The sequence below is a fragment of the Garra rufa genome, chromosome 4 (genome assembly GCF_049309525.1).
Source record: "Garra rufa chromosome 4, GarRuf1.0, whole genome shotgun sequence".
Lineage (NCBI taxonomy): Eukaryota > Metazoa > Chordata > Actinopteri > Cypriniformes > Cyprinidae > Garra > Garra rufa.
In genome coordinates this window covers 45,236,323-45,249,738 of record NC_133364.1, presented here as the reverse complement: position 1 = coordinate 45,249,738, position 13,416 = coordinate 45,236,323, and the positions used below count along the sequence as shown (strand labels likewise).

Below are 13,416 nucleotides of genomic sequence, written 5' to 3'. Positions count from 1 at the left end.
CAAAACATTCAAACATTCAAAGATGTGGAAGTGTGAAAACTAACATACAACTACATCCTATGTGCTCTAAGCCAGTGGTTCTCAATTCCAGTCCTCATGCTCCACCTGCTTTGCATATTTTGCATGCCTCTCTTAAGCCGAGTTCACTGGGGTAGCATTCTGTCGCTGCTGTGTTGGACAGTGACATGGAAACAACGCAAGGTCAGGCGTGCTAGTTCTCATGTGAGACTGGGATTATTATCAAAAAATGGTAGCCCGCAAGAAGCTTGTCATACAAATTGCACGTGCACTCATTTGCAGCTAATAGAAAATAAGCCGAAGCTATGCTTGTTGATATTGTAGTCTATACCTTCGTAACTCCTCCCCTAACTTCCCGCTGGCCTGGATGTTGCTCTCTCTTGGCTGTAGGTAATCGCCGATGTGATTTTCAGTCAGATCACCTTTAACACGGCATGATTTTGAATCGCCGACAGGTCCAGATATTTAGCATGCCAAATATCTCACGGGTGTCGGCGACACATCGACGATTCTCTCAGATCGCGTCTTTAATAGTTCACACTGTGTGATTGTCACTCGCGTGAACGAGCACCGATTTGTCTGTGATTTCGGGCATTTGTCGGTGATTTCTCAAAACCTGTCGGCGAGTCAAAATCGGGGCTAAAATCATGCAGTCTGAACTCGGCATTAGTTAATGCACCTGATTCTGACAATCAGCTCATAGGAATTAAGCTCTGTGCATGTACTGTGTTCCAATTGACATGTTCCCTACACAGTATTCACAAATTTGCACCATGTCACTGCCTGCAGTGTCTTCACACACAGAGGAATCTTAACAGAGAAGTGTGAAGTGTGACATCAATAAATAAATACAATTTAAATTCATGACTTGCACGCTTTAATGACCTTTAAATGAAACGTATTTGGTTGCTTCGAACTGGAATCATTACTGAATATCCTAAGAAGTCCACTTTGCAGGGCACTTAAGTTTAAATGGAACAAACGTTATATGTGATAAGAGATACAACATACGCAGAGACTTGGGGCATGAGGACTGTTGTCAAAAGCAACTGTAAGAGATGTTGCATGTAATTAGAGAAACCTTTACTTATTTAGGATGTCTCAAATGGGTCATTCCAACTGGAATCATCAAATTTAGGAAAAGTTCCCCACCGGACCTCCTCAGATTTGTCTGAAAAAAAATCTATGTGATGGGTAATTATGCCCAACAGATCATATGCAAAAAAAATGTCACACACACACACACACACACACACACACACACACACACACACACACACACACACACACAATTTTTTTTTTTTTTTTACCCCATAAAAAACCTTTTGGAAAATCTATTTGTTGTGGTCAGTTTTGATATTGTGGTCATGATATTTGAGTCGCCACAAATAAAACAAGGCATGGGAAACACAACACACTGAGCCCAATTTATGCCTACTCATCACTTTAACCTTAATTTGGGTAGAATTAAATTAATGCCAAAGCTCAGGTTTTTGTTTTTCGTACCCCCTCCATCACCTCACGTACCCCAGTTTGAGAACCACTGGTTTATACCGTTCTCATCTTAAAATACAGTACCTTGGTGTAAGTTTGACCTATGCCTCCTGAACCCACTGTTTTTATCTATTTATTTACTTGATTGTATTGATATTATTTAATTATTTTCTTCATTTCTTCTGTTTAACCAGTAATTTAATTTATACATCTTCTTCTTCTTTCCCTTTTTCCTAATTTTCCTCCTCATTTTTTAACTTTATAAAAAAGTGTATCTTACACCTCACATAATTACATCAGAATTTAGCTTGAATGTTAATGCTTTTGTTTTGGCTTATTTTTTGTGTTTGTTCTATTGTCAGACTTGCATTATATTTACAGCACTGTTTTCTTTAATGTTGTACTGTTTTTCTGCATGTCCTACATTGTCTTGGTCTACAAAAAAAAGGTAAGTGAAATGATCTTAGAAGAATTTTATGAAAAGAACTGTATGAAAAAGTATCATCTGCTACATTTGTATAGTCTCTGTGAACTTTTATGAGGTTTAGGCTAATTCAATATTAATGCTACAACTTAAATGAATAAATAACAAATGGTAAGTGTGAAAGCAGGATTTTCTCAGTTGCACTTAAAGGCAGCATTAGTATGTGATCTCAACACTTCTGTCAAATGTCAAAACATTTCTACACCTGTGTCACATTATTAATAAATATTCGTTATATTCATTTTTGTAATGAGTTCAGCTTTAAGAATAAAAACCAACTTGTTTGTTCCTCAGTATCTTCATGTTTGACTCTAAACGTTTCTTCAATCTTCACATCTTCACTCTCCTCTTTAATAAACACCATCTTTGTTTGTTCCTCAAAGTCTTCATGTTTCAATGTGTCTTCATTCTTCACATGTTCACTCTCATCTTTAATTAACGCCATTTTATAGTGTCTGTTGATTCTCCAGGAGTTTTTCTGTGTGTTTGTACACTTTGACCTGCTTAAAATGAGAATAATTAATAGAAAGAAAATTCAATGCAAACTCAATCTCTGGGTGCGTCTCAATCAGCCCCTAGTTCACAGCCATTGTAGTAAGACAGAGAGTTAATAGACTAATAAAATTTATAAAACATACAAATTACCAAAAAGGTTCATATTTAGGCAGGCTATTTTAAATTTATAACTGGTATTCAATTACTTGTTTCTACACTCTCATGAAATCATTCCCGGTTGTGAGTCCGCGTGCCGCTGATTCGAATCACTGAATCATTTCACAAATGATTCGATTCAAATGATTCGGATTCTCTGTTTCTCTCGTCACTTCTTATCATCACACGATTGATTCATGATATAGAGAGCGAAATGAGACGCACCTTCTCTGTTATTAAGGATAACGTCTTAAGTAACACTAAAAAGCATTACAACGTTTCATTTAAGAATGAAGCATTTATTTTACATAGCTTGCAAATGCTTTAATTGATGTAACAGTTTGCATTGATTTAAAAACTTTAAAACCACAAACCTTTCTTTAGGTGAATCACAACAGATGAGGAGCACAGCGCAGCTTTATGACGTCACATCACAAGACCAAAATAAAAGTCCATTCGTTCACTGCTCTCTAGAATCACAAACACACATAATAGAAATGTTGTTGTAGCATATAATTTTGTACTCACAAAATGATGAAGCTTTTCTAAAGTTATTAACAACATAAATCTGGGAATATTAAAAACAAATTATGTACATTTAAAACACTAAAATATTTGTACCTTACCATTATATTCACATAAAACTAGTTAATGCTGCTGTGTAACTGTAACAAAGAGGGTGTCATGGCAAATTTGATCTATCACTCTTGGGACTATTGTAATCAGTGTCTCGTTATATTGTTTGTGTATTTATTCCTCTTTTGAAAAATCATTGAAACACTGTCAGGGATCTTAGTTTTCTTTTGCTTTTGGGGCAAATGAGGACACGACAATATATTGTTGCATTTTAGTATTTACCACTACAGAAGTTTACAAAATGATAACTACTTACATTTTTGAGAACCCCATAAATATGAAAAGGGTCTAAACACAGACAAAGTCACATAAGAAAAAAAGGTTCATGTCAATCTTTGCATGAATTTTGTCAGTTACTTGCAATTAAGAATTTGGGATGAAGGATATCCTAAATCATTTTTATTTGCCAGAAGGACGGTCTATGCCAGGATACTCCTCAATTTCTTCCTCGTCCTAGAAACGTTAACTAGAAGTACATCCATCAGAAAAACAACACAAAAAATATGTCATGCTGTATTACTGTTATGATTTTAGTGAAGTTAAATGTTTTGAAAACAAAATAACTTTAATACACCTGCAGGAAAATGAAGATCAGGAGACTTGTTTGAGCTGGTCCTGTTGTCATCTTTATTATTATCATCTTAAAAACAGGACAAAGTGTCCAAACACAGAAACACTGGCGTTAATTAAAGAGGAGACTGAAGACATGAGGATTGAAGAAACATTCAGAGTCAAACATGAAGATACTGAGAAACAAACCAAGATGGACTTTGTTGAAGAGGAGAGTGAAGACATGAGGATTGAAGATACGGAGGAACAAACAGGTTGGTTTTCATTCTCAAAAGTCTTTTGATCCTAATTAAAATGCCTGGCTCTAGAAAAATATGGGGGAAAATGCTTAAGTAAGTCTAAACAAGAGAGTTATTATGTGTAACATCTAACCCAAAAAAAGACAATACAACCATTGGGCCTGTATTTTTAAAGCTTCTCATTCATCTTAAAAATGTGTAACTAGTCCCTGGTTTCACAGACAAGGCTTAAGTTTAGTCCTAGACTAAAATGTAAGTTAGAGCTGTTTCAACTTAAATTAATCTGCAATGGTTGATCTTAAATTATATCAATATCTTTGTTTTGTAATGTTTGTTTCTAAGTAAATTGATAAAAATGGCCTAATCCTGGCTTAGTCTAAGACCTGTCTGTAAACCTTTACTTACCTTTACTGTAATTTTCTTGTTTTATCCTCATAGATTCTGAAAACAGCTCATTAATATTCATGAATCTTCCAAATAAGGCAATAACTGAGTATTTCATACTAGGGACAAATCCTAGGGTTGTAAATGGACAAGTAAAACCATTTCTGGAGAATTTATGCCCTTTCCTATGCCATATATCTTCAATATAGATATCAGACAACAATGTAAAATATTGTATCAATGCATTCTATAGCACCTGTCAAAGAAAATACTTAATAATTTATCTTTAATTAACTTACGTTTTTATGTGATGTCTGTCTGTTAATCTGTCAAATTTAGTAATTTTTTTGTTCTTTTAATTTTAGTCAAAACACCAGGTTCAACTGTGCGCCAATGCCCCCACTGCCGGACCAAGATGAATTGCTAATTGTTAAGATGATTGTGTGTAAATAACACCGCTTTTTTATGGTATTGCATTCATTTCATTAATCAATGTGTTTCTGTTTCTGTTTCTCATTTTGTAGTGTGGAAAACTGCTTGATTTTAAACACAGACAATAAGTGCGAGTGGCAAAGTTTCGTGCTCGAGCCCAACAGTGGGCAAAAACTACTTTTCAGTCTCGGAATCAGTCAAAGGTTCTTGACAACGTATCTGTCATGGTAAGAAATACCCAAGAATACCTAAACATCAGTGGCGGCTACTGGTCTGTCAAATAGGGGAAGCTCATTTTCGGTCTACATCATAAAATTGTCTATTTATTTAAAAGTAAATTCTGCCCTACGTTCCTTTTCAAGAAAATGGTCTGTGACCCTGTCGTACCAACTAGGCGTCTTTTCCAGTGACTTTTCGTGTGCAGTTTCATATGAATGAATGATCTAAAAAAAATATTAAACTCTGTAAAAGTGAAACAAGGAATGTGGTGTATAATTGTGTGAAATGTATGATGAAAATCAAGCAATTTCGCCAAGCAAATATAAAGAAATAGGTTGCAGCAGTTTTTATTTCGACTGAACTTGAGAAATCCACGATGGGACTGAGCGGCCGCAGAGAGCGCGAACGAATAGCTTCAGCGATTCCTTATAGGACAAAATCGCTGTCAGTCAAAAGGAGATGCAATCTTTCGACAGACCCTCCAATCATCACGCAGAAGCTCAGCGTCCAGGCCAGCCCACTCCTCATTCACCCCCAGAGACGCTGAGCGTCCGTGGGCGGGACATAATCGCAGCGTTTATCCAATGACAGTCTAGTTTCAAAGCACTGAAAAAAAACGTTCAAAGCAGCCCCATTGAAGTCAATGGACGCTGGGCTTCAATGGGGAAATACACTGTGACGCTACGGGAATGTATGAGAAGAAAATCAAGTCAGCCGACCTGCTATATCTACAGTAACTGATTCTGAACGAATTCGTCTTTGAGATGAACGTTTTCTAACGCATTTTTAGTCAATAAAATGTTAATACAATAGTACGTAATTTGACCATTAATTTTGTGACATTATAGGGGAAGCTGAGCTTCCCTTGCAGTCTTAAAGAAATCGCCACTGCTAAACATCCTTAATTCATTACCTCACACTTTGTTCTATATAAAAACAATTACATTGTTTTACATAAAAATATGTGAACATAATACATTTCATGTACATTAATCATTTTAATTCCTGTAAACTGACAGTTCAAATGAAAATTAATTTATATTATTACCAGATTTTGGCAAAGACACACCATGCAGCAAAAAAAAAAAAAAAGTGTTGGTTTGGAGTGGCATGAGGTTAAATAGATTTTTTTCTCTCAGAATTATTACAAATTATTTTTAAAATCTGTATTGTTTGACGTTCTTATATTTTAGATGGAAAAGCTCAAAGCTCTTGGATATGTCCCTCTTCTTTTATTGGGCAAATGTTCCTAGGCCCAAAAGTGGACAGCAGAGGTCCAGTGTCCCATTGAGTTCCCACCTGAGGGAAAAAATGCTTGTACATTTTGAGCATATTTTACAGGGAAAGATGCATTGGCCAGCACCAATACTTAAATGTTCTGTGGCTAAACAAGTTTATATATTAAACTGCACTGTAAGAAGTTTTTATTTCGGTCTTTGTCACAACGTATTTCGGATTCATAACAAGGTCTTTTTTTTTCGTAACGTTATACATGTTTTATCCGACACGTTCGTATAGCCGCAGCTGTAACAGAGCTGGCAACCCGGATGACGAAACTCTACTGATTTCGTGATTGGTCGATAGCTGGAGGGTGGAGCCTCAGACCAAAACACAAAACGACAACAATAACATCAGTTGAGGACTGCAACTCTCACTTTTAAATGACAATATCCTGGCCTGACCGCTGTTGTCAGTGATATAAGTATTTGAAATGAACATGATTTCTTAATGTCTAGTGACATGTCAGGGCCATTTTATGATTAACTGACATACATTTTTTACATAAGGTTCTTTTAAGTATTTTCACCAACCAAAAAATGCTTTTAAGTCAATAATTTCTATATTTTGCTGTCAATTCCAGTCCTGGGGAATTGACCGGATGATGAGATTAGTGACTGGTTTGTTGTGGTTTTATTTATTTGTACTGTTTTCTAATTTTTTACTTTTCTGTAATTGAATCTTAACTTTCCTTCAATGGATGCACTAAGTAGATAATAGATTTAACATTAACCTTATTATATTTCTGTAATAATAAATTTCAACCTAATATCGTGTACAATTCAACAAGTTTTTAATTGTTTTTTATGTTATATTATATTGTTTTTTAATGTTACAGTAATATTTCTGATTTGTTCTTCTAGGCAACACTTTAATCATGTGCCTGACTGTAGGTGATTTGTTTAATTCTTGGTTTTAAAGTATAAATTCTTTATTGAACTGCACAATTACTAAGTCTGATCATTTCATACCTCCCCACCACATATACATTTATATATAAACCCTTAAACTTTTTTTTTCTTTTTGTTTCTTTATTATAATTATTATGAACCAATTATTATGATCCATAAAATCTGAATTGTTTGACATTTTTATATTTTAGATGTAAAAGCTTAAAGCTCTTGGATATGTCCCTCTTCCTTTACTGGGCAAATGTTCCAAGGCCAAAAAGTGGACAGCAGAGGTCCAGTGCCCCCTTGAGTTCCCACCTGGACTGATGGAAAATATGCTCTCACAATACTCAAATTCATGCTTCCCCATTTCCTCTTGATTGAACTCTGATTGAACTGGGCCATCTTAAAGGACACCTCAATTCTCTAATCGCACTGTGAGGAGCTGAGGAACAGGATTGATGAGGCTTCCAGAGGTTTAATGCACAAAAGTAGAATTACGGAAGACAAGATAATATGTGGGTTGACCTAGTTTAATCGGCACATCCTGGTTTATTCCGTCACACGTTTTTTTTTTTTTTTTTTGTGAAGTGAGGCCAAGTATGGTGACCCATACAAGGAATTTGTGCTCTGCATTTAACCCATCCAAGTGCACACACAGTAGTGAACACACACACACACACACCGTGAACACACACCTGGAGCAGTGGGCAGCCTTTGCTGTGGATCAGTGGATCGGTGCCTTGCTCAAGGGACTCACCTCAGTCGTGGTATCGAGGGTGGAGAGAGTGCTGTACATTCACTCCCCCCACTTACAATCCCTGCCGGACCTGAGACTCGAACCTGCAACCTTTGGGTTTCAAGTCCGACTCTCTAACCATTAGGCCACGGCTGCCCCATGTTTGAGTTTGAAGTTGGAGAAGAACCAGTGGCTCCAGTGGAAAAAGTAGCCAAATTCTGCAAAGATACATTGGATTTGGCAACACTTCTGCAGTGCTGTATCATACGGAGGAAGAATGGAGGGCATAAATTAAGCAATTATGCATTTAATAATAATCTGATGTGCTGTGGAGGCCAGCTAAATTATGCACAGGCAATATGAAAAATAAAAGTCAAGGATGTGACAAAAGACAGAGTTATGAAAATGATACGAGCCTTCATGTTTTGCTTGTATATAGAGTTGTAACTGTAATACTTGTGAGCTCTGAAACATCACATTTCCATTGACTACCATTCACAACTGATAACATTGAGTAGTATGTCAAATCTTTTAGGTGACTGTTCACTTTTCTATTTAACGTGCTGGATGGAGATGAGATATGAAGTATAATGAGAACAAAATATTTAATAGAATCTTCTGACAGGAACAAGGCAAGAACACGGAGAACTTCCACACACGAACATTCAACGTTAAAGACTCTGAAAACAGAGACTGACTTATAAAGGGTGAACTGATAATTACAGACAGGTGCAGGGAATCACAGAAACGAGGGCTAAACCAAATCACATAGATCAACAGGAGAAACCAATGATCAAAACAGACAGAACTGTGACATTCACACTGCGGTCACAGATTTAATACCACAAATGGAAGTGCCAGAAATTCCATGTGGTTTGTGCTGTTCACACTGTCATGACAAAACAGATCTGTGTCACATTTGAGCAAAAAAATGATCCGTTAATCACGACAAACTGTCATCTAATCACTCCGTTGTGATTGTACAAGTTAGCGAGCTACTCAATGTCTGTCAAAACTGAACAGGTTTTTCTCCAGTGTGAATCTTCATGTGTTTTTGAAGTGTTTTTCTTTCAGTGAATCTCTTTCCACATTGTTGACAGGTGAAAGCTTTCTCTCTAGTGTGAGTTTTCATGATGTGGACATCAAGGCAATATTTTTGTTTAAAACTCTTTGGACACTGAGAACACGTGAAAGTGAAAGTGTTTTTTGAGGTTTGATTTATGATTGAAGCTCTTTCCACGTAGTTTGCAGGTGTAAGGCTTTTCTCCAGTGTGAATTATCATGTGGGCACTAAGGCCTTGTTTATGTGCAAAACTCCTTTCACATTGAGAGCATGCGTAAGGCGTCTCTCCAGTGTGAGTTTTCATATGGTTTCGAAGTTTTCATTTTTGACTGAATCTCTTTCCACACTGTTGACAGGTGAAAGGTCTTTCTCCAGAGTGGATTCTCATGTGAACATTAAGGTGTCCTCTTTCAGTGAATCTCTTTCCACACTGTTGACAGCTTAAAGTGAAACCATTCACTGATGCAGGAGCGCGCCGCAGCCTTATGACGTCATATCACCAGATCAAATATAAAAGTCCTGTTCACACGCTTCTGTGTCTACAATACAAAAAGTGCAAAAAACTGCATAGACATTTACAGGGAAACACATATGAATACTAAAACCTATATCAATGGTATTCAGAGTTTTATTCTTGGTGAAAAAATATTAATATTTATAAAAAAATGAGACAAGTATTATTTTAGAAACATTTACAAATTGTAATATTTATTACTTTAAAGATTTATTTATGTATTATTATATTTTCCAAATGTATTTATGACAACGTTTATGTCCACAATTGTTTCTTTTTATGTTCATTTTAACATTTACTTAATTTTGTAGTTATTGATGCATCGTATTAACATTTACTTATTTCTAGATTTATGTAATGACTTTTATTTATTAGCACTGTAGAAGCTCTGAGGCCACAGCAACACTTTGTGGTGTGACCAACCAAAAAAACATTTTTGTATCAAAAGCACTAAAATAGTGGCTGTGTAGTTGCAACTTTTCTGTCTCTCGCACTCACAACTTTAATGCAAAACCAACCCAGTCTCATATAAAAACGTACCCTGACTACGTTGGTCCAAAGTGCAAAACGTAGAGGGGTTACAATAACGGCCCTTGAATTGTATGACTGTTACGTTTTTTTTGCCTATTCTTTTCCTATTGTTTTACGTCCAAGTCACGTGACTTTCAAGATTCCGACCGTGAGAACAAAAAACATGGCGGACATTTCTCTCATTTTTAGTGAAAAACTCAATATTTAGAATTAGTTTCTGCATAAAAATAAGTTTTGGTTACATTTCTAGCGAGAAATATATATATTAGTTTCATAATATTCACTCAGTCAATGTACACAATCACTCGCTTGCTCGTTGTTGTGAAGATTTTTCAGATCTCGCCAGAATAATGTGAAACTGCAACGTTTTGGCTGCTATGGACGCTGCTATCGGTGGATGGATGGATGGATGGTCTCACTCCCAACTCGTCATATATTGACGCTTGATCAGGAACCCTCGGCGTCACTTTTTGACGAACAGGGTACCCCTTCAGCGTCACATTTAGACGTGCAGGGACTCCCTATAGAATCTGTACCGGAGCCTGAGGCGTTGAAATTTGACGTGTTAGGTGGGTCGTAACCACGATAAATAGGAATAAAAAAAAGAATAAATAAGTTATGGCAGGACTAGTCAGTTGGCGGCCACAAGGTCATATTTATTTAGCTCGTCAACTGATTTTTATTTTATTTTAAAATAAAATAAACGCTGTCTGATATCAAAGTGCTGTCTGTGAAACAGCGTTCAGCGCTGACTTTAGCAACGCTCCATAGCGCGAGCAACACCAGTATCCTAAGCACTTTAGGTGTTTTCTAGTTTTTATCGGAGGTTTATTGATATTGATAAGCGTACTGTGTGTAATGTGCTGTGATTTTGTTTGGTTAATCAATGATTAATCAGAGCAGTGCGATTAATAATAATAATCATTATTATTTAATTATTTGTTTTTTTGTTTATTGGTTGGTTGATTGATTATTTATATTGTATTTTTATTTATTTATTAATAAATCAATCAATCTGTGGAGCTGACGTCATTGTATGGCGCGATCCCAAGATCCATTGCGATTTTCCACTCGGTAAGTAGATGTGAACAATTTCTTACATTTTCGGTACAAAAAGTCGTTTTCAGGTCAAGAAGTTGTGTTTAGAACCTTTAGAAGTGCAAGGTAGTAGTTTCGTGATGCAGTAAATGACAGCAGACATTATAAAAATATAATTAGCTGCACCATATGTGTAGTATGCTAGTAAGTTAGCTAATTAAATTCAAGTTTGTTTATTTTTTTCCACATATAATAATGCGAGGTAATATGATAGGAGATTGCATGATTTTTATTATGTGTTTTCATATTACAGTAGCTCACAACACTTCAGCCAATTATAAATGTTGAGATGAGGAACAGTGTTGCCAGATTGGTTTGTTTTCCAGTAATTGTTAGAAATCCACACAAAATTATATAGTAAAAACACAAATCTTAACAATGGTACACAATACAAATGTATTCATAGCTACGACAATACTGTGGCTTACCACAATTATTTAATATGTCATAATTAAGCAAATTAAGTGTTCTTCTCTAAAGAAGGCTACTTTGTTTCGACATTGTAAACTGTTTTCCATATCTGTCATTTGGCATAACAGAGTTATCAAAATTTCACCTGTCCAAGCCCATTTTATCCCATGTAGTACAACTCAAAACCAGTCAAAAACTGCCTAATCTGCCAACACTGATGAAAAAATAACTGGTAAAATTGTTAGAAATTCTGAATTCTGATTTTTTTTTCTCTTACCAGGTCCTTCACATTTACCAGCTTCTCACTTCTCCTTTATTTAACACGACCCACACACAGACACACACACAAACCAAAGGCACTTTTAAGAGCCACGTCCATTTTGTTAACCTGTAGTTGTCTCTCTGTAGCTCACTCACTCTTTCTCTCTCTCTGTCTGTTTACATCTGTAGTTGTCATATCTGTCCATCTTTGTTGTGAGTCTTTCTGTCTGTCTGTTTGTGTTTCTGCCCATCACCATGAGTGATTCAGAACTCCAAGAACAGTTTATGAAGCTGGATAACCTGGTTGATCATCATGAACTCAGCGATGAGCTCCAGAGTCTTGATGACTTGCTTGGTGAGCTGCAGAAACAGGAGGAAGCAGCACCAGTAAAGACACCTGAACCAAGGGTGCATTGGAGAAAAAGAGACATTGATGGAACCATTGTCTATGCAAGACCAAGGTCAAGCAGGAATCAGTCAAATAAAGGTCAGTATAATTGTAGATTCAATATATTAAATATATTAAATATCTACATTGTTTAGGCACTTATGAATGTATCAAACATGGAATATGTCAGAGAAACAATCAAACCAGAACTGCTCACTTGATTTTTGACATGAAAATAAATTGATTACATACAGTGTTTGTGTAAAGCAGTATAAACTACACTAAATTATTGGTCTTTGTTTGAAGCAGTTTGTTCTGAGTGTCTTGTCAGTGGCCAACCAGCTTGTTTCTTTTTAAATGATCTGCTTTTACAGCAAGCAGTCTTATTTGCTTTTATCATCTATATGACAACTTATAGACAGATAACTGCAAGTAATTGGACTGTCCACATGTGGGTTTGGGAAATAAATGTCTGCTAGTCCTTTTCTCTAGCTAACGTTAAACAGTGAGCTTATGCCATTTCATAATAAGGGAGGTAAATTTGTGCTACTAACCTTGGGACAAGTTGAAAATGTTATAAAGGTTGTTTTTTGTTGTTTTTATCTGGTACAGCTGATCACGTTCGGAAAACTGATCGTCCCATCAATGCTCCTGACACTAACTGTGAGGTGACCTTTGCTCCAGAGACTGCTGGTGTGTACTTTTTTTGTGTAAATTACATTTTCAAAATCCAAAGGCACTCCAAGCAGTACACTTTAATATATAAGTGTTGTTTTTAAATATTCCATACTATTTTAACAGAGTGTTTTCTGCAAGATCTCCAGCACTCACTGAGCGATACCTCAGATGATGAGGCATCACCTCCTGGAAACTCAAGAGATGCTCTCCTAGCTTCCTCAAACTGGAGCATACGACAAAGTCTCTTTGCAGAGAGGTGGAGGGCAGAGAGACCCCGTCTGGTGAACGCAGCTGTGGCACAAGAAAATGTGGCAACACACATCTGCCAACATTGTGGGAGCAATCCAGCTGCTGTCCGTTGTTGTGACTGTCGACCACGCCCCTTCTTCTGTGCTGATTGTGATGTCAGCATGCACACCAGGCATGTTCTCCATAACC

General features: G+C 36.4%; 1 protein-coding gene across 1 annotated transcript in view; it reads right to left on the bottom strand.

Moving 5' to 3' along the window:
• The window catches only part of LOC141332968 (uncharacterized), a 385,799-nt gene that overhangs the window by 51,619 nt on the left and 320,764 nt on the right, over positions 1–13,416 (bottom strand). The window lies entirely within an intron of this gene.